Source organism: Pseudorca crassidens, chromosome 9 (assembly GCF_039906515.1).
Source record: "Pseudorca crassidens isolate mPseCra1 chromosome 9, mPseCra1.hap1, whole genome shotgun sequence".
NCBI lineage: Eukaryota > Metazoa > Chordata > Mammalia > Artiodactyla > Delphinidae > Pseudorca > Pseudorca crassidens.
This window is the reverse complement of record NC_090304.1, coordinates 42,581,476-42,602,647: the sequence shown is the minus strand read 5'-3', so window position 1 is coordinate 42,602,647 and position 21,172 is coordinate 42,581,476. Positions and strand designations below refer to the sequence as shown.

The window sequence follows — 21,172 nt, the reverse complement described above, 5'->3', positions numbered from 1 at the left end:
AGTAATCACCTCTGTGAGGTTCTTGTGAGGGTGAAATGAAAACACGCTTAGCACTGTACACGGTGTGTAGAAAATGCCAAATATTTGTTATCATTTGACTGTTGTTTTTGAAAAGTAGCATTGTCAATAATTGTAAGAAGACTTTGGACAGCATACAAAGTCTAAAATGCACAGGTAAAGGCTGTGAGCAGTAAATGAGATGGGTGTGTGGGAAAAGCACTTTGTGAATTGCAAATTGTGTGCAGATATTATTATTAGCACAAATAACTCTTTTATTGTTTTGGCTTTGAAAAAAATGACAGAGCACAATTTTATGATGTTGAGTCTAAGTTCTTCACTGGTTTTGGTTTTTGTTTTGGAGGGAGATTTGTCAGACAGGCCTTAATTGGAATCTTGACCAGAGGCTGTGTGACCCACATTGGTGATCCCAGGTGCCCAATGTCTGACGAGCCCCTGGCGCAGAGGATCAGTTCTGTGGCTGCTCATATTATTTTAAATTTTTTATGATAAACTTTTAATACATAGTGGTATAGTAAGTTCTCGTAAGTCCATTGACAGTAAATTGTGGGCATTTGCTTAGGACAAATTCCTGAGAATTTGCTCAAGAAGTTCTCACTCTCAGAGTTTTGTACCTAATATAGCTGAAGAAATGTAAGCAATTTATTCAGCGTTTGATGTAGACAAATACCACTGCTTTCTCAAGTATGTTAGAAATATTTTCTTAACATCAACTGCTTGCCTTTCTTGTGTTTATCTCCATCCCATACCATTTCATTGTCTCCTCCCATCCTTCCAAAAACGAAATCAAACAAAAATTTAAAATGTAGATACTTTTAGACAGAGGTTGAAAATTCTCTACTTATTGGCTGCATCTGGCCTGCAGATGTATTTTGTTAAGTGCTCACAATGTTTTAAAACCTTTAAGTTAGTGGGTAACATTTAAAAGTTGGTAGATATTATCTAGAAATCTGGATTTCCAGATCTTTACAAAAATCCGAAAGTCTAGCAGCGCTGGACCCTCATGGCGGTGATGAAGTATGGTGGGCCCTCTTATGGGGACTTGTTTCTCCAGTTGCCCGGCCCTGCCCAAGCCCTGCTCCTGTACATGGCCTGTAGGTAACTGAGTTTGTAATCTGTGCTAAATGTAACCAACATTTCTTAGACACTGTGCATCAGTTTAGAATTATTTTTACCGGCAACGTTGACCATAGAGAAGATTATTTCACTTGCTAAGTTTTCATTTTTATAAGCCAAGTAGCTATAGTGTTTTATTTAGGCTCTTTTGGGTTTAGTAGAATCACCTTCTCTCCTCCCTGTGAATTTTCCTCATTAATAATTTTGAAAGTCTTCAGCCAGACTTATAAGTCAGTGTAAAATGTTGGATAAGGCAGGAGATACATTTTGATTGCTTCTATTTAAGGGAGGTTGAACACAAGTGACCTGCTTTAATTCAGTAATTTATGATGTAAATTTGAACAATTGAAGATACTTAGTCGTTTTTAGCCATCTCATTGAAATAGTTGTAATTGGCAGAATCCTTATTGAAAGAGGAGTTTGGGATTCTTAACACTGGAGACCATCCCCATTTGTAGGCTTTCCTCAGGCAAGCCCATACCCCCTTCCAGCCTGTGAGCACGCACAGAAATGGGGGCATATGCAGGAGGGGGGCGGTGCTGAGCCCCACAGTGTTTACTTTAGGGGAGTCCTTGAAAGCAATTTTTTAAATTACTATTATCCTATGAGCTTTAAAAAATTTTTTGCCATCATGAAAGAGTATACACTTGTAATAAATTTAGACAGCCCTGAAGAAGTGCATTAACATAAAGGAAGAAGGTCTTCTGTGACACCCGCCTCCCCACTCCCAACCTTCCCCTGAGATTGGCACTTTTTGGTGGGTATAGTCCTGGACTTTTTCATTTGCTTGTATCCCCTTAACTCCTACCTCCTTTGCCCTCATGCCCAACATACACATTTTTACTTTTGTAGAAATAGACTCTCTCTATGCCTATAGTTCTGCAGTTTTCCTTTTTTTTTTAAGCTGTCAATTGTTATGGTTTTCTTTTCAAGTCCATATGTACAGATAAATGTACCTTATTATGTGTAACAGTTGTACTCCATGGTATGGGTGCATTTTAAGCTTATTTAATCATCCCTGTATTGGTAGACACCCAGGTTGTTGCCGATTTTTGCCATTGCAACCATTGCTGCTGGGGAAATTGTTACACCGACCTGTGAACTTCTGCATGAAATTTTTCTGCTCATAGACACCTGAAAGTGGGACTTTTGGCCTAAGTAGTTTGCCATCTAAAATTTGAATCAATATTGCCTAATCGCCCTCCAAAAAGGCTGTACCAGTTCATGCTCCTTTTAAGAGTATCCAATTATGGCTCCAATAATCTAGTTTTTTGCTTAACCATGCATGAGAAAAGTAAACTTTAAAAACTCACAAATATGCCATCAAAATGACACATTTGTCTTAGAAAAGCATTCAAAATATATAGCTATAGATTTAATTAAATGATTTTCATACCTAGTGATGGTTATCATCCTGCAAGGTGACAAAAATGTTCCCCAACTGTTGTTACCAATTTAATTATTAAATACTTATGTGAGGATTTCAGTTGTGCCAGGGAGCCTTTGGAAGAATAACAGCCAAATCACGGCTTCCTTTCCCACTGGTCCGCCAGGGCTGCCTTGTCTTTCCTTCCAAGGGCTGAGCCCTCAGGACGGAGGTCGGATCAGCATTTAAATGGGAGTGCCAGGCCTTGGGGAGGGGGAGACAGCAGTGATGTGGTGAAGTACCCGAGGATTCCCAGCATCCCCTCCTTACATATGAAGCCGTTTTACATTGACAGGTTCTTCCCACATGTGTTTTCTCATAGCATCCATATGACCTCCCTGGGAAGCAGGCACTCCCCTCTCCCCTCATTTATATCTGGAAACACTTAGGGTCAAAGGTCTGACTTAGTGAGTGTCACACAGATGGTCAGGGTCAGTGCACTGGACCCGGTGTTCTGACTCCAGATATGGCGGAGTCAGAGCCCTGTGAGGCTGAGTGGTAGTTTTTTGCCTATAGGACACCGTAGACGTTTCCTTTACTGAACTGGGGGCGGAGAAAGGAAAGGGAAGTGATATTCCCAGACTTCCTGTGTTCATTTTTTGTCCACAGCTTTCTCCTAGCAGTGCTAACATTTACAGTCATGTTCTCGAATATTTCCTTAGCCTTTGGGAGGGATCTGTGAATTCTTAACCAGGGGCCTTAACTGATCACAAGTGGTTGAGAACTGCTGACTATATCTCCTCCTTAAAAAGGACAGGTCTCAGGAGATGGTCAGCTTACTGCCTACCAACTGTGTGTAAAATTTTGAATTTCGTCTTCTCCAGAGACCTCTTTTCTGCCTCTCTGACCTTGTGTCTGGCTCTTGCTAACAGGTTACCCTATATTGGCCAAAGCTCCTTAGCAGTAACCTCACTTGTGAGCCTGCAGGTAAATTTGATGCCCGGACCACTTATCCTTCCAGGATGCCGTCAGCTTCATTAGATCCAAGCAGGGGTCTGGTCTAGTGAAAACAGGGATCTGGAGTCAGGTAGAGCGGGTTCAAATCCCGGCCCCCTCGCTTTTACTACTAGCAGTGTGAACCTCTCACTGTTGACCTTATGTCTCTGAGCCTCAGTATCCTTTTCTACAAAATAGTGATAATGATTCTCTCATACAGGCATTTTGAGAAATACGTGAATGAAGATTTGAAAGGTGCCTCTCAGATGTTCAGTGCAGAATAGACACTTTATAAATGTGAGTCCTCTCTCATTTTCCTCTATAGGAAGAAGGTTCTCCTCTGGGGATGCTCCAAACTGGTAGCTGCTGGCTGGGGATCCTGGGTTCAGGGCAAGGCCTTTAAGAAATAAATGACAGGGTGTGGGCACAGTGTTCCAAGGACCTGGCCTTCGAGTCAGAGACTGTCGTTCCAGCTTCATCCTGCTGGTGACTCCCCGGTAACAGTGGGTAAACCTCATCCCCACTCCAGAGCTGCATTTCCTCAGTGTGACCTGGGGCTCAGGTGCTCCCTAACCATCCTGCTCGCTGCCGTAGGAGCTCCTGTGATGGAGCAGGACTTTGGAGTGTACTGGAAGGGATGCAGGCCTTGGTCTGAGGAAGACCTGAGTGTGGCTGGCTCCCGTACCTCACAGGTCTGTGGCCTTGGGCACATCCACTAACCTCTCTGACACTTGTTGTCTGCATCTGTAAAGCAAGGCAAGTAGGACCCACTTCCAGGCTCACTGTCTGGACAACGGGAGTCCATGGGAACAAGGTCAGTTTCCTTCCCTCTGTCTCCGACTCCTGAGTGCTTTGGTTGGGGATTTGCCAGGGTTTCTGCAGAGGAAACCCAAAACACCTTCCCTAGGTGCAGTGCTCATCACACCTCCAGCACCCTGAGATTCTTGACTCTCGGATTTCTTGAAGTTCCTTTATGTGGTCGAGAAACTCCTCAAAGGAAGCGTACAGCCCACTGAGCTTTGCTGGTGCCTCCGTGACAGCGCCTTCCTTTCTTGCCCTGTCTCGGCTGCAGACAGCAGCTGCAGCGTGAGTCAGTTGCTTGTGTATAAATTCTTCTGCATCTCTCTGCAGAGAGAACTCCATTCATTTAGCCAGTGTTCGCTGTGCCCAGGCCTCATGCGAGGAGGTGGGATATGGAGACGAATTGACTCACAGCCACTGCTCGCAAGAGCTCACGGGGGGAAAGGTGCAAATAGACAGTATGACACACGAGCTGTGCTGTCACCCAGGCATGTCATAGGGTGCCATGGGAGAAGAGGACCGAGTGGCCTCTCCTGGGGACCCAGCACACAAGAGATGACTTTGAGCAAGTCTTTAGAGGTGAGGAGGAGTCCACACTGCAGAAGTCCAGGCAGAGTGAGCCAGGCAGCAGGAGCCACGGGGCAGAGGCCAGAGCCCTGAGGGAGGTAACACTGGCTATCTGTCGGGAGCTGGGGCACGGGGCGAGGACCCAAGTTGCCACGTCCTGGCGGTCATGTGCACACTGACGACCTTTTGGGACCTTTCTCCTGAGCCCCCAACTCACATACCCACTGCTCACCCAGCATCTACCCCTCAGTGTGTATGGGCATTCCAGACCCAACATAACTAAATAGAAGTCTTAGGCAGAAATGTGACCCTCCCCAGTCTCCCCCGTGTTATGTGGCCCCACCATTTACCTGGTTACCCAGGCCCAAAATGTAGGTTTCACCTTTGACCCTGCTCCTTCCCTCACTCCTCACCTTGTGTGTTTACAATGTTGACAGCTGTTCTATCACAGTATATCCTGAAAGCCGCCACACCTCCCTCCCCTTGTCCAGAGGTCCCCTATCTCTCAACAGGTCTCCCTGCTTCCACTCTGGCCCCACTGTGAGCAGCCTCCCACACAAACAGAATGACCTTTATTTATTTATTTTTTCTAAGTATTTATTTATTTATTTGGTTGCACTGGGTCTTAGCTGTAGCAGGTGGCCTCCTTAGTTGTGGCTTGCCAACTCCTTAGTTGCAGCAGGCAGGCTCCTTAGTTGTGACTCGAGGCCTCCTTAGTTGTGGCATGCGAACTCTTAGTTGCAGCATGCATGTGGGATCTAGTTCCCCGACCAGGGATAGAACCCAGGGTCCCCGAATGGGGAGCTTCGAGTCTCAACCACTGCACCACCAGGGAAGTCCCCCAGAATGACCTTCTAAAAAGTAAATAAGATCACAGCACTCCCCTGCTCAAAACACTCCAGTGGCTTCCTAGCATCCTTGGAGTAGAATCTGAACTCCCTGCCCTGTCCTTCCTGCCCCTCCTAGTTCTCTGGTCTCATCTCTTAGCACTCTCTGCTTTGCTCACTCCAGTCCAGCCCCTGTGTCTTTCTTGCTGTTCCTCTTTCTTGCCTCAGGGCCTTTCCACTTGCTGTTTTCTGCCTGGATTACTCTTCCCCAGCAATCCTCCCTTCACTCTGTTCTGGTCTGTGTTCAAGTGGTCTTTCCTCTATTTAAAAGGCACTGTCCTACCCCACCCCTTACACCATCACTCTGTTCTCTTACTCTGCTTTATTTTTCTTCATTAGCACCTGATTTTATATTATATATTTATTTGTATTCTTTATCCTTTGTCTTACCTAGAATGTAAATCCATGAGGATGAGCCCTTGTCTTAATCTGTCTCATTCACCACTCTATCTCCAGGGCCCAAAACAGAGCCTGGTACACAGTAGGTGATCATCACACATTAGGTTGGTAATGAAAAATATGAATGAATGAATGCAATTTAAGGCTTTGGTGTTTATTCCATGGGCAGTGCGAATCTAGTAGACACCTTTCAGGAGGTGAGTGACGTGGTCAGCACTTTTATTTTAGAAAGCCAGCTGGTGGCAGTGTGGAGGCTGGACTGTAGGAGGTGGCAGCAGGACTAGTTAGAGGCAGATAAAATGGTCCAGGAAATTGATGCTGAGCCCTATGTAGAGCTGTAGAGAGGAAAAGAGGGGACTGAGGACAGGTTTTGAAGACCTTTGAGTATCTTTGGTTCCTATTGGAATAACTTGGTATAGCAATTCTTTTAAAAGAAAAACAAGAGGGGACTAGCTGGTCTGGAGAGAGGCTGGTGACACTCTGTCATGTTTCTCTCCCCAAGCAAATGTCACACCCCAGATGCACATCCCCTGCAGTGCAGTTATTATCTCTCTGAGGAGTGACTCTGCTGTTCCTAGACTCCCCGTTCAGCCTTCCACTAAGAAAGTAGTCAAGATGGTATCAGTGAGTCTGATTCTTCTTCCTACAGATGGGTCCCTGATGTTATACACTACAAGCCACACTAAGTCATTGGTTCTTTCTTGCAATGAGTACATTTCTTCATATTTAACTCCAAGGGAGACTCGCTCTAACAAATTCTCTTTTTCTTTAAGAATGACTAGGCTCTGCTCAAGTTCCGCGTGGGGTTTACTGATAACCTGGGGGCTAGGCATCTCCTTTATCACAAACATGCACAGGAACTCTTATCCTCTCCTCGGTGTCGGGGAGTCAGAAAGGACAGTGGGCCTGCATTCCTAGCCCAGGCATAGCCATGCTGTCTGGCACTGCCTCTTGAGAACTTTCTTCTTGAACTTGAATTATTCCTTCCTCCCCAAATCCCCAATCCTCCCCACATTTTGATGCAAAGCCTTTCATCTCTGAGTAGACATGTTCTTACCCATCTTGCTGAGGTGTTCCCTCTCTGTCCCTAAGGGGGAGTAGGTCATCCCAGGCCCCTAAGCCTTGGCCCAAAGTTCCTAATCCTGTTTGCCGAGCCCTGTGGTGTGAGATGCTGTCCCATCTGTGTAGCCAGATGCCCGCCTACCACGTCTCCCTCTCTCTTCCAAAGGTCCAGATGTCGTAGGAATGACACTAATAGCTACACTGTAAAGCTTCCTGTGTGCCAGGTACTGTGTTAAACCCTCCACATGCATTCTGTCTAATCCTTCCCACCCTGCAGGGGTGAGTATTATTGTCTTTTTCACAGATGAGGAAGCTGAGGCTTGGCAGTGCAGTGAGGCTTAGTAGTTACGAGCCTGGGCTGAGAGTCAAACAGACTTGGGTTTGCATCCCCCCTAGCTGTGGACCTTGGGAATGCTACTTAACCTTCTTAACCTTCCTTTTCCAGATGTAGAAAATGGAGATAATATGGAGAGTATTCACAGGGTTGCTGTGAAAAATTAAATAAAATAACATGTTATTTCATAAGTACTTGCTTACTAAATGCTAGACTTTGTGCTGTCAGTAAATAATAGCTCATCGTAGATACTGCTTTCATCAGCAGCACCGTCATCATCCCCATCCCAAAGCTACATGACTAGCATGTAGATGGAGCCAGGATTGGAACCTAACCCTGCCTGGCTCCAAAGCCCACGTTCTTCCCCCGTCCCACACTGTTGCTCCCAAGTTAATCTTGCCTAAGACTTTCTGGTCCCTAAGTTTACTCTCGGTCTTCTTGGTTGTGCTGTTTGTCCCTGTGTGGGCAGTGGGCTCAAGCTAAGGCGTAAAAGATCTTCGGTCTCTTCCAGCCCAGTGACCTCTTTCCAGTCATTGACTGGGCAGTCCTCAGTGGCTGGACTCTTCAGGCAACAGCTTGGACAATTTTCCCTGATCGTCAGTGTCATCTCATCCGCTGTGAAAGCCAGAGGCATGGCGGGGGTGGGGGTGGGGGGCTTCCTGTATTGTTGTTTATATCAGGAGGATTATCCAGAGAAAACAGGCACGGCAAAGATAGGGCTGGTGAGTGTTCCTATCATTTGGGGTCACAGATCACTTTGTGAATCTGGTGAAATGTATGGAGCCTCTCTCCCGAAAAATGCCATGATAAGCCCAATATTTTCTCCGCAGCCCGCCCAGGGGTCCTGGCTGAGAAACTGAGACCAAGTAGGTTAATTCACATGCTCTTTTATCCTCCTGCTGTTCCTCATTCACAACCGTGGAGGGCGTCTGTTTCTGTAGGATGTTTGTATTCGAGGGCTATTGGGCCATCCTGGTAGCAGTTGGAAATACCTGTTTTACTGATATGATTTGCCATTTTCATTTCTTCCCCATATTTGAGAAATGTATCCACACATTAGAACTGGCCTAGTCTTTTTGATGAGACTGACCTACTGATGTGCACATAAATTCAAGCCATGACTGCATCTAGGAGACCAACTGCAGAGGGTTTTTTGGCCCCAAATATCAGACTTATAAGAATTTTATTGTGATATATAGATTATAAAGGTGCATAAGCTTAGCTTCAGTAGGGTTTAGTGGTTTAAATTCAGGTAAATGTAAATCTCTACTTTTTTTTAAATATATAAATTTATTTATTTATTTATTGGCTGTGTTGGGTCTTCGTTGCTGCGCGCCGGCTTTCTCTAGTTGCGGCGAGCGGGGGCTACTTTTCGTTGTGGTGCACGGGCTTCTCATTGCGGTGGCTTCTCTTGTTGTGGAGCACCAGCTCTAGGCGTGCGGGCTCAGTAATTGTGGCACTCAGGCTCATAGCTGTGGCTCGCGGGCTCTAGAGCGCAGGCTCAGTAGTTGTGGCGCACAGGCTTAGTTGCTCTGCGGCATGTGGGATCTTCCCGGACCAGGGCTCAAACGTGTCCCCTGCATTGGCAGGCGGATTCTTAACCACTGCACCACCAGGGAAGTCCCTCTACTTTTTAACTTACGTTTTTTGTTTTGAAATTTTAGTCTTAAAAAGTATGCTTCCTCCCCTTTTCTTTTTTCTCATTCCAGTTTTCAAGGTATGGGTCTGGGAGAAGGCAGATTCCAAGCACCTTAACTCTTTAGTCTTCTAACTTGCTTGTCGGCATCTCCTTAGAGCCTTTCCAGCAAAGCATGGAATGGGCCTGCTGTTTGTAACAGGAATCATGGGGTTGCTTCTGATGCCCGCTCCCCTCCCTGTCCATCCTTTGGGTCTTCACAGAAAGACAAGAACAAACCTTCCACAAAGGAGGCCCCCGAATTTCTCCTCCTGCTCGGGCTACAGTGCCAGTGCCCTCTGCAGCTAGAAGAGGGACTTGGATTTTGGGCACAGGAACTAAATTCATCACATATTAGATCATTTAATATAAAGCTTTTTCTGATGCGTAGTTTTTTCTTTAAAGTTTTTCTTTTTTTCTTTTTCTAAATTATAAAAGCAACAGATGCTCACTTTAAAGCCAGGATTAGAACTCTTCACGCCTGGCTTGGAATTCCAGCTCCATCAACTCGTTAGATGTGCAGGCCTGGGAAAGCACATACCCTCCTTGAAGGCTTGATTTTCTCCTTGTGCAGGAGAGAATAATTTCACCTCCTAACATCGTTGCGAGGATTCAGGGAGATTGGTACATGGGATGCGCTTGCAGAGGTTTGGCATGGATTCTTTTCCTCAGTGACTGTTTATTCAGCACCCACTCTGAGCCAGTCAGCGTCCTAGTTGCTCTGGAAACACTCAAGAACAAGACAGAGGGGGTCTCTCTGCTCTTCTGAAACTCACATTCTAATCAGAGGAGACACAAAGAAACAATTTCAGAAATTAGGAAGCTAGAACCCCCAGGTGGGGTACAAGCCATAGGAAGGGCCACTTTAGGTCAATGCCAGGGGGGACCTTGCGGGGGAGGCTTGGTACTATGTGACCCCCTAGACCCCAGGTTTTCCAGGACACCCGCTGTTAACAATTCTGCCCTCTAAGGGTAGGTCCCAGTTTTAAGTCTGGATACTCTGACCACTGAGCACGTGTCGGTTCTCAGTTAGGTGGTGCTTGTTCACTAACTGGCTCCCCATTCCGAGTATGAGCTCCGGGGCTGGGAGCCAAGTCCCGGGCCTTTTGAAGGCCTCCTGGCGAGCTGGAGAAGTGCTGCTTCCCGCTCACCCAGTGGAGCTGACACTGAATGAAGAGCCTCCATGTCAGGAGGGAGGGTCATCGGTTTCTAGCCAGAGCCCATTTTGCTCCAGTGCTGCTTGGAGCAATTTCTCTCTCAGGGAGGTTCTGGCACGCTGCACTCCCCTGATTCTCCACATGCAGTTTTTAAAGGGCTTGTGGAGACCATGTGAAAGCTGGGGCCATCCAACCTGTACGTTGGCATTTGGACCACAGAACTGTCAGCCCAACACTCCACGCCATCTGCATCGCCCCTCTCAGGGTATAGTATGCATTTTTAAATGACCATTTCAGCCTCTGCATTGGGCAACAGTGACCCAAACCGATTGGTGAGTGAGGCTGCTGAGCAGAAGGGCAAGCTGCCTCTGACTCACCTGTCACATTCATTGCTGACCTACTTTTGTTTGACCTTGATTTGCTCGCTGCAATTAAAGACATTGCTGTGAATGCACTTCTGCTGCTGATTTAAGTCTAATATGTGACAGCCCAGGATCTGAAACACACACATGACCCAGGCAGATGGATGGATGGATAGGTAGGTAGTTTTTCACTTACCTCTGAATTGTAATTCGATCACAAGGAAAAGGCTTAATTTCAAGGACATTGAGCAATTCTTTGAGACTAGATCGAGCAATTCTTTGAGACTAGATACGATGCCAAGGCAGCAGGCCTTGATTCCTTGCTACTGGGCAGCTTAATCAGGAAACGGCCTAGATGGCTGCCTTTCAAGTGGGTCCTTGCAGTAGCTTGGCAACTGGCACAGGGTCATAATTGGAAGAACTTGGCTCTGAGTGTCTGTGGGTGTTTACAGTGCACTATAGGGCAGGGCTTCGTTTATTTATAGAATATTGTGAGCAACAAGCAGCAGAAGGCTGAAAAGCCACTAAATCTCGATTTATTTTTAACAAATTCCATTTTCCCCCTCATCCCAGAAGGAGAACTGAGTTATTAAAAAACAGTAAAAAAAAATACATCATTGCAGAATATGCCATATCTAATTATGGGGTTGCCAGCGTCAGCCTGCAGCCACATTTTAAGGGCTTTGTAAATCAACCATCCATTCAATCTGTGAACTTATATGACTCCTATTCTTCTTTTAGATGTAGAAGGAAGTTATTGGCAAGTGAGTGCTATTCAGAAGTTCTACACTGTCTAAATTAGGAGATGGAGGGTATAAATATAGAATAGTGTACTTATGTTCTCAAAGGGAAATAAAATTATTCTTTGTTGTCCATCATACTTAGCCATCCAAGCATACATCCCACCGCACTAAATACCCACTGTAGAGTTTTCACTCATCGCAATGGCGGATCCACGCCACTCACAGGAGCTGTATTGTGATATCTTGCTGAGCCAGACCCTGAGTAAATATTGCCCACATATGTCATGAAAAGACATGGATCTAACACTTTTGGGCCTTTGTTCTCATAGTGCATTAGAGCTGGATGAGACTTCAGAGAGCTTCTAGTTCAAGTACATCTTATTGTAGTTGGGGAAACTGAGGCCCAGAGAGTAGAGTGACTTGGGCCCCATGGTGAGTCACGGCAGAGCTGCGCTGGGGCCACAGTCTCTGTGCTTTTCTCTGATGGTCCCTGCTCTGCCAAGCTCGGAGCCAGTGAGTTAAACAGATCTGATTCCTGCCCTTCAGGGTTCACAGTCTCAGACAGGCAGACATCACGATGGTCAATAATCACCATATGCATGAGTAAACCAAGTTATATGTGTGCAATAAACCAGCTAGTGAGTGGAGGAGATGATGGTAAAGTGGGGAATTGTAGAAACTGTGTGTTTGGATACCAAGGCAAAGGTAAAATCAGTTGCTCTCTGACCTACTTGGGAAAAGCTTTATAGATGCTGTGAAGTTTCTTTTTTTCTTTTTTTTTTTTTTGGCCATGCCATGCAGCATGCGGGATCTTAGTTCCCCAACCAGGGATGGAACCTATGTCCCCTGCATTGAGAGCACGGAGTCTTAACCACTGGACCGCCAGGGAAGTCCCCATGCTGTGATAGGCGCAGCACATTTGCTGCATATTGCAGGAGGGAAAGTGCGGTGCAGCAGTGGGTGAAGGTAAATATAAATATTGAAGTTTTAGAGGAGCCTGGGAATGGGTCATTGGGGAGATCTCAAGGGAACACCCAAGGGAATGAAGGACTGGGTGCAGGCCAGGGGCAGGTGGTCTGAGTTCCTGGGATGCTCTGCCCTGTCCTGGGACAGCATGGGTTGGGGGGGAGGGCGGCATGAGTGCTGTTGTTCCCAGTCCTCGGACCGCCAGGTAGAAGGGTAATAACTGAGCACAGTGGTCTTCTTTTTTCTGACCCTCAGGATCCTTCTTTGCGCGGCCCTCTGGGCAGCCAGTATCGATGGACTAGAGCTGGCACGGAAGCTGGAACATGTGTCTCTTTCTTGCCCTGGGCCGATGCCCAGCACATGCCTGGGCTGGGTGGGATCTGGGTGTTAGTTCTTTCTGAGGCTGGGAGGGGACAGAGGGAGCTGAAGAAGCCTTTTCAAGGAAGGAAAGACTGTGGAAGCTTCTAGAGAAGACTCCTCTTACAGTGCTGGAGGCCAGTGGTTTTAAATTGAGGTTGTAGTGGGCAGCACAGAGACGAGTGAGTGAGAGAGGAGTGAGTGGGAGAGGAGAGGACGGATCACAGGCCGGAAGAAGCAGTGGGAGTTACTTACAGACAGACAAATGGGGAGGGAAGGACAATGATGTGCTGGGACTGAACCTACAACCGCAGGGGAGGAGGTCCGCGTGGGGAGGGAGGAATCGGCCACGGCAGACCCAGCGGCTAGGGGCCTGTGTTACTTAGGCTGGGCCTTTGGGTTACTGGGCACGTTCTTCTTTGAGCAGAGAGGGTCTGTCTTCCTGCCCAGTGAGCTCCTAGCCACCCTGGACAGTGGTTCTCAAACATGTTGCCAGGCGTTTCCAAGTGGCAAGGAATGAAATCAGTACATAGAACATCGCCAGTGTCACCTCCGTAATTTGTTATTTTTCCTTAATCTTTTGATACCTACTGCCACTCACCTGCTTTTTAGTTCTCAGAGTTGAGAATGTATAAATTAGCAGTTTCCACTACCTGGAAAATAGCTGATGAGCTTTAGTTTGGGAATTTCATACTTTTTCTCAGATTTGTATTGTAGTTTTAATACAGCCCAGTAATATTTTTGCTGATAAAATAAAAATTTTCATTTTTATAGTTTATAAAGGTAACAGTTTCAAGATGGAGGATACCTCCTGGGTGTCCCACCTCTGAACCAGTTTTCAAGGAGCAGATTCTCCCCTTTCTCTGTCTTGTTTCCTGCTCCCGGGCATTTCACTGTGTCCCAGCACCTTTCTCTGTGTGCAGCTCAGCCCAGGAGACCAAGTAAACCCGGGTTGGGGGGTGTGTCAGTAAAAGGTTCAGTGGTAAAGAACATTGACACCTTCATCTGAGAAGAGGTTGGGAAGTTGCCTATGGACTAGGACGGCCCCAGTTCTTCCTGTCCCAGTCCCAGCCCATGGTGTTAGCAGGCCTGATCACTTCATATTGTGTGTCCCCAGTAACGGTGGCGTTTGTAACTGATGCTGCCTTTAAATTCTCCCAAGTAAGGAAATGTTCATGGTTTGTTGCCACACCCCTGTCATTTCACTCTTTCTCTGAATCACTGTGCTAGGCACGCAGCAGGCATTCCAGAAACACTTTTGGTTCATGGAGCCATTGCTGGTCAGAGCCCCGCTGTCACTACCACCTGGTGTTCTCAGAGCATTAAGTGAAAGTCCTGAAGGTTGTGTATTTTAAGACCTGTCCGAAGTCCGTCCTCCTTCCTTTGGGCTGATGAGCCACACCCTGGCTATCTGCACTTATTTGCTCCTTATCAGAGTGATAGAATGGTCCAGGGGAAGGGCATCAAGGGGTCACTTCCTCTGGCCACCCTCCTGTGCAGGAAAATCCCATCTGTACTGATCAGGACAGTCAGGCCCCTGCCCCCCTGGGGCACCCACACACCGAGCCTCCTGCTCCCCCTCTACAGATATGTTTGCCTGTTAGAAAACCCTTCTTTATTCTAATCCAAATCTGCCTCTTGGCACTGTTTCCTCATTGACCTAGTTCTGCCCTTTGTAGCAGCACAGAACAAAGGTCCGTAGGCGTGGCGTGACTCCACTTTCTGAGTGTGGAAGTTGTGCTCATGGGCTCCCTTCCTTTCTCTTCCCCACCTTCTTATCTCCCTCCCCAGGGTCCAATGTCTCCAGTGCCTTCTGCCATCCTTGTGCGACATGGCAGTCCACATTAATATTAATGATTGGCAACATTCACTGAGTGCTTACCATGGACCAGGCACTGTTCTCAGCTCCTTATATGACTTATCTTACTACTCACAATCACCTATGAGGTGGGTACTGTCAATATCTGCATTTTGCCGGTGAGGAACCTGAGGAGCAGAGGTCAGATGTCCAGAATCACACAAGGAAGTGGCAGAGTGAAGACTGAGTCACAGAGCTATAATATCTCATAATCTTAGCGCTAAAAGTAAGCCCGTGGTGCATTAGATTGGGGCTGATCCTACTTTGACTTATTTTGCAAGAAATCATTGGAAGGGAGCCTGAGTTGAACCATTTCCTATGAAACCTCCTCAGAATTTGTTTTTGTTGTTGTTCTGTTTTCTTTTTTTTAATTTTTTTGATTTTTTATTTATTTACTTTTTGGCCGTGTGGTGTGTGGGATCTTAGTTCCCCAACCAGGGATCGAACCTGTGCCCCCTGCACTGGAAGCACGGAGTCTTGACCACTGGACCGCCAGGGAAGTCCCCAGAGGCCCCAGAGACCTTTGCCTTGTCACCAACAAATGGGTTCATCTGAACTCTGCCAGGCCTGCAGGGTTCATGATGCAGTGAGTTTAGATCAGGGTGACAAATGTGGGCTCTTAGTATTTTCTTTTCCTGCACATGAAGTCAAATGCAATAGGTTTCTTGTTCAAAATGCTTCGTCATGATTTTGTGGCCAGAAAGCAGAGGGAGAAAGGTACCTAAGAATTCTAAGACTGAACCATATCTTCAAGTTCCTAATCCAACGTTCAGTCTCCCAGAACAGCCCCAGCGGTTGTGGAGTAGAGGGGTGCAAGGCCCACCTACCCTCCAAAGCTGGGATGGCAGGTGCCGAATACACGTTTTCCTGAAATGCATGCATCAGGAAGCGTTTTGGAAGGGCAGGAGAGGGACGTGGGAAGGGGCATGTCAGGGCCAGTCTAACCTGGGCTTGAGTGTTGGTCTTGCCCTTCACCAGCTGTGTAACTAAGTGCAAGTCACTGGCTGCCTCTTTGCTCTTCTGTAAGATAGAAATAACAGTACCTTTTCCTAGGGATGTTTTGAGGGTTAAATAAGCAGAGGCAGATGTGCCATGAAGCTGTAGTTGTTGTTTCAAACCATTCCCCACACCTGATGATACCTCAAGGTTTGGTGACCAAGCCCTCTTTCACTGTCTGGCCCTTCCTGCTTCAGTGGCATGGGCCCCAGCCCCTCAGCTGCCAGCCGTCTTGTGAGGCATGGAGTGGGACTATGGAGGCATGGGGTCTTCTGGGGCAGTAACAAAACCCAGCCTGCAGTCACGTTGGTCATCCTGCCCTGACCCTGGCAGCTCAGGCCAAGTTCCCCCAAGAATCCAGGAAAAGGTGATTCATGACTTTATCAAGAGTCTGCTTCCTGTGTTCAGGTGCCCCTGGGCTTTCCTGGTCCAGGCATTGGCCACACTGGCTGAGCCAGAAGGGCTGAGAAACGGACTGAACCATCTTTATCTTTGTCGGTTGCTTTTCAGATAGCGTGTATCCCAGTTACTATTTCCGAGAGATAAGCAGCAAAGTGAGGGACCTCGTTTCCAAGGTGTGGGCCCAAAACCTGGAGGGAGAGCAGCTTGAAACAATAGAAAAAGGACTGGATAAAATCTAGTTCTGTAGTTACCTAAAACGGGGCCCTGAGCCGTGTCCTAGCTTCCCTGATACATAGTGTCTCTGTCTGAAAACGGGGGACGCTAATAGAACTAACCCCAAGGTTGGTAGGATTAGATGAGATCCTGGATGGACATAACAAAAGGCACCTGGCACAATGTCTAGCACTTAATAAACATAAATATTATAATAATTCCCTTCCTCCTCTACTGTATACTCTGCTGTTGATTTCCTATATGGCTTTGAGTAAATATCTTAAGCCCTCCTTGACCCTTCTCTTTGTAGAAAATGCAGGTGAAACGTACTACTGGTTGTGAATGGGTACGTAGCGCCCCCTATAGGACATCTCAGGAATGTGCAGGGTGGTTGGGCTGTCACAACTTGGGGCACAGGGCTTTCACTGGGGGGCAGCAGGGATGCTGGATGTAACACGTAGAGAATAAAGGATTGTCCAACATCCTGCCCAACTTCCCAAAGTTCAGTGGGCATTCATGTAGGTGAGACCCTGTTTATAATGATCTGGGCCTAGAGTCTGACTCCATTTTACATATAAACATAAATAATTTTTTCATGTTTTTAATATATACTGAATTTTCCAGGAACACAACCACCAGGTATATGAGGTTTACCTATTTGTTATAAATAGATACAAGCATCTCATTATATCTTTCACTATGTCTCTAGAGTAGCTGTGTCCAATCTTTGTGTATTGCTAGACATATTATTTTATTTTAACTTTATTTTTTTTCTTCTTTGTATTACAGTCACGTTGTTTTTGAAATTATAAGTGTTGGTAAGGTTATATTATTTACAAATTTTATTTCAAGAGAATGAAAAGAATGTTGAAAATATTTGTATTGAGTCTTTGAAAGTACGAGAGAGACAGGGAGAAGGAGAGAGAATGTGTGTGTGTATTTTAGCCTATAAATCAGCTGGAGAAACCTTAGGATAGACTTGAAATAAAAAGAAATGGTTTCACTTATCTTAGAAATGTCCTTTTACATAAGGATACATAATAGAAGTCAGAATTTAACTGCATCCATTGCCAGAGAAATAAGATGTTTGGATGTTTCCCCTGGCCGTTTTAGAAAGTATATAATCTTAAAGAGTCTAAAACATAGTTTTTGTTCTCTTTTTCATCTTTGCCATCTCTGTTTTTTCACCCCTCCCAACTGTATGTATGTATTTATGTATTTTAACATCCATGTGTAGATCTTTACCGAAAGGAAAACCAGTCAGGCTCCTTGCTTTTTACCAAGTTTGTTTTTGTTGTTTTGTGGCCTCTGCCTGCGCAAATGGATTGTGTGAATTACCTATTCATAATCTTTATTTTTCCACTAGGGTGATTGCCTTTTTATTGATTTACAGCAGGTTTTATTTTTGTTTTGTTCCACTTAATTCAGAAAGGATAATAACTCCTTTACCTGTCACAGAGCTTTGGAGTCTGACAGACCTGAGTTTGAATCCTGGCTTTCCCACTCATGCGCTGAGGATTTACAGGCAGTTTACTTGACCTCTCTGAGACTTAGTTACTTCTAATTGAGAACTAAATGAAAAAACCACTGCATGGCACAGAATAAAAGCCCAGTGTGTGGTTTCTGCTGCTGCAGTTTTTGTGTTGTTATTTTTGTTGTGATTCCTCCACTGCATATTTTCTCAGAAAAAGTATCTTGAGCTCGACAACTCATGTTGTTTCAGATTCTTAGACATGTAACACTCACTTGCTGTAACCAAAGCTCAGAAAAATGAAACTGAAATCACTGAAATTTTGTTTATTCCTTGTGTAGGAAGGAGACCAATGAAAGAAAACAAGCTGATTCCGTTTTAGTTAAAAGAGGAACTTGCAGGGTTATTCCTGGGGTCAGGAAACACTCAGATGAACATCTTAGATCCAGGGCCCTGGCAAGAGGCCTTGAGACTTATCACACAATTCAATCGTCTCCCTCAAACGGTGCCTGCCAGGGCAGGCAAATGGACAAGTGCATTTCACAAAGGTTCCCAGTCATTCCGAGTTGAAACAGGAAGGATCATCTGTTTAACTGTTTAACCAGTTTAGCACACCTGCCGTGCCCCCAGCACTCTGGTCTATTCACAGCCTTGTGACCCGTTTGGGCATCCTTGCACTGTAGGCGGGAGGCAGATGGGTGAGAGCCGGCCCTACCTCTTCCTCCTGCTTGGGATGGAGCTTTTGCTTTTCTTTGCTGAGTCTCTGAAGCAACAAAGTATGTATGGAGTCCTGGCTCTGGAGTTAGGCACATCGGGGCTCTGTCCCTGATTCCTCCATTCCAGCTGTGTGACTTTGGACAAGTTGCTACACCTCTCTGAGCCTCAGTGCCATCTTTTACATGATGGTGATTTTTTACCATCCCCAAAAGGTCATTTTGAGGACCAAATGAGTTGGGTAAGGGCTAGCACCATCCTCAGCACGCAGGATACTCAGTCAACAGGAGGTGGGCGCTGCTGCAGGAAGGCAGGAGGTGGGTACGTGGGCTGCAATGTAGTCGGTGATGCAGACCCCCCACTCAGCACGATCCAGACCAACAGCTCCTGCCCTGCTGAGTGGATGAAAAGAAGGCACCTCTTCCCCCAGCTGTCACACGGGGCACGCTGCTTGGCAGGGGGAGCTCAGGTGGGATCTTCACCCCCACTGGCCCCCTGGGCTGGGGGCCCTTGTGTAGTTTACAGACCGGCTACACCCCTCACAGCAGAAAGACATGAAATCCCGCCGGCTGTTCCCTCACAACGTATCAATAATCGACAGCTTCTTATCACCCCCCCATGGCCACCTAGCCCCGCCTCCTCTTACACCTCATGTCCATCCATCATCAGCACAGCCTACCTGCAAATATATCTAGAATTCTTTTAGCCACTCCTCAGACCAGGCCTGAAGCATATCATCTTTTCCCCAGACTACTGTAGTTGTCTCCTTACTGGCCTTCACTGGTGGTGCTCTCTTTACCCCCCCACCCCATATATACTCATGCACACACGCGCACATGCACACACAGCCCCACTGCACACACGTGCACACAGAGCCCCACCACACATGTGCACACAGAGCCCCACCACACACGCACACACACAGCCCTGCCATGGAGAACAGTGCCTGGCACTTGGGGGCTCCCAGTAGATGTCTGTTGAAAGGTTAATGAATCATCGTGGGACAGCACACTCCTAGTGTCTCCATTGTGACAGAACCGTCCTGAATTGAAACTGCACTGCCACAGGCAATTTGTGGTGCAAGTTTACTCAAATTACCAGTTCTTCCACTGTACAAACTACCTGGCATATATGGATGCTTAGTAAGTTCTGTTGGATGCATCGCTTTTGGCCTTTGGGGCCGTGGTAGCCCTCTGAGGCCTCCTTACCCATCAGCAAAATCCTGTGGTGGGTGGGACCGTGCCCCTGACCCTTCTTAGCCAGGTGTTCCCCCCACCCAGAGTCCCCCGTGCAGCCCAGCCCTGGGTGACACTGTCAGCCACTGGCTTCTGCTTCTCCTGCGGTCTCCATCCAGGGAAATCGTCATCCTTTGCTTTCGCCATCTCGTCTTCCTGGGTCACTCTAACGTTTTGTTATCATCACCTGTTGATCTAACTTTCTCATTATCCTCTTCCCAGCTTTCCGTAGGAGTTATTTCTCTAATTTTAGTTTCATTGACTGTCAAATGAAGAGGTTGGACTTCTTTTTTTTTTTTTTTTTTGCGGTACGCGGGTCTCTCACTGTTGTGGCCTCTCCCGTTGTGGAGCACAGGCTCCGGACGCGCATGCTCAGCGGCCATGGCTCACGGGCCCAGCCGCTCCGCGGCATGTGGGATCTTCCCGGACCAGGGCACGAACCCGTGTCCCCTAGCATCGGCAGGCAGACTCTCAACCACTGCGCCACCAGGGAAGCCCAATGGACTTCTTAAAGTAACACCTCCCTCTCAAATTCTGAGGAGCCCTCAGTGCTTCCAGCTGCAAGACGCGGGCCTCTGGCACGGTCTCTACCCCGCCAGGTCCCTCTCCGGGCCTTTCCCCGTCACTCATCGGCTGCCTTCTGCTCCCAGAGCTCACTGTCCACTTGCCAGGCACTCCCTGCCAGCCCAGGTGCTCCGGCTCCCACCATTTTTGAGCCCCTTCACCCCAGACTTGTGGTCTGAGTTTGCTTTCTGTGACCTCCGTGCTTACCTCCCCCAGCCTTCTTCTCCTTGTCTCACCTCACAGCTCATCCATTTCAGTAACCGCAGTTAACCCGACGGGCATCCTAAGTGCTTTTCATGTACTGACCTCATTCAGTCTTGAGGAGGGATCCTCCTCCTGTTCCAGGTGAGGAGACTGCAGCTCCCAGGGGTCACGGAACTGGCCCAGGACACAGCTAGTAAGCGGCAGAGCTGAACCCAGGCTGTCTGGCTCCAGAGGACTGACCACCACCCCGTCCTACCTCTCTTCACACCCATATCATCCCCTCACCCTTTCGTCCATGCCCCGCGAGCCCCGCCTTCCAGGGCAGAACCCTGGCTCTTCCTCTGCTCCTGCCGGGGGAGGTGCGGGCAGGTCACAGGCCTGGATAAGCCCCCAGTGCACGGCCTTGCCCACCCTTGCTCTGCACTGCTTCCCGGCCTGTCCTCAAGTCCCTGCCCACTCTGTAGTCGGCCTTGCTCCCTGCCGTGGCAGAGAGGCGAAGGCTGTTCCATCTCTTTTCACCACTGCTCAATATTCTTCCCATTTTTCTGTCCTTCTCTCTGCCTTCCCCACATTCTCAAAGGAGGCACATCCCTTTTCCTCTCTGAGTCTCAACGCTGCTCGGGTCCACCCCCTGCTGCCTGTCCCAGCCGGCCTCCATCCACAGCCCTACCCCGAAACTCAGCACCTTTCGGGCTGCCCCATCTTTGAC

At 47.3% G+C, this 21,172-nt stretch overlaps 1 protein-coding gene across 9 annotated transcripts in view; it reads left to right on the top strand.

The window, feature by feature from the left end:
* The window catches only part of BMAL1 (basic helix-loop-helix ARNT like 1), a 105,320-nt gene that overhangs the window by 38,546 nt on the left and 45,602 nt on the right, over positions 1-21,172 (top strand). Inside the window, exon 3 of one of the 9 annotated variants that reach the window (XM_067749831.1) lies at positions 3,717-3,793. The exons of the other annotated variants lie outside the window; for them this stretch is intronic. The gene's annotated coding sequence lies outside the window, so the exon portion shown is untranslated. The remainder of the gene's footprint in view (positions 1-3,716; positions 3,794-21,172) is intronic. 9 annotated transcript variants of the gene reach the window in all.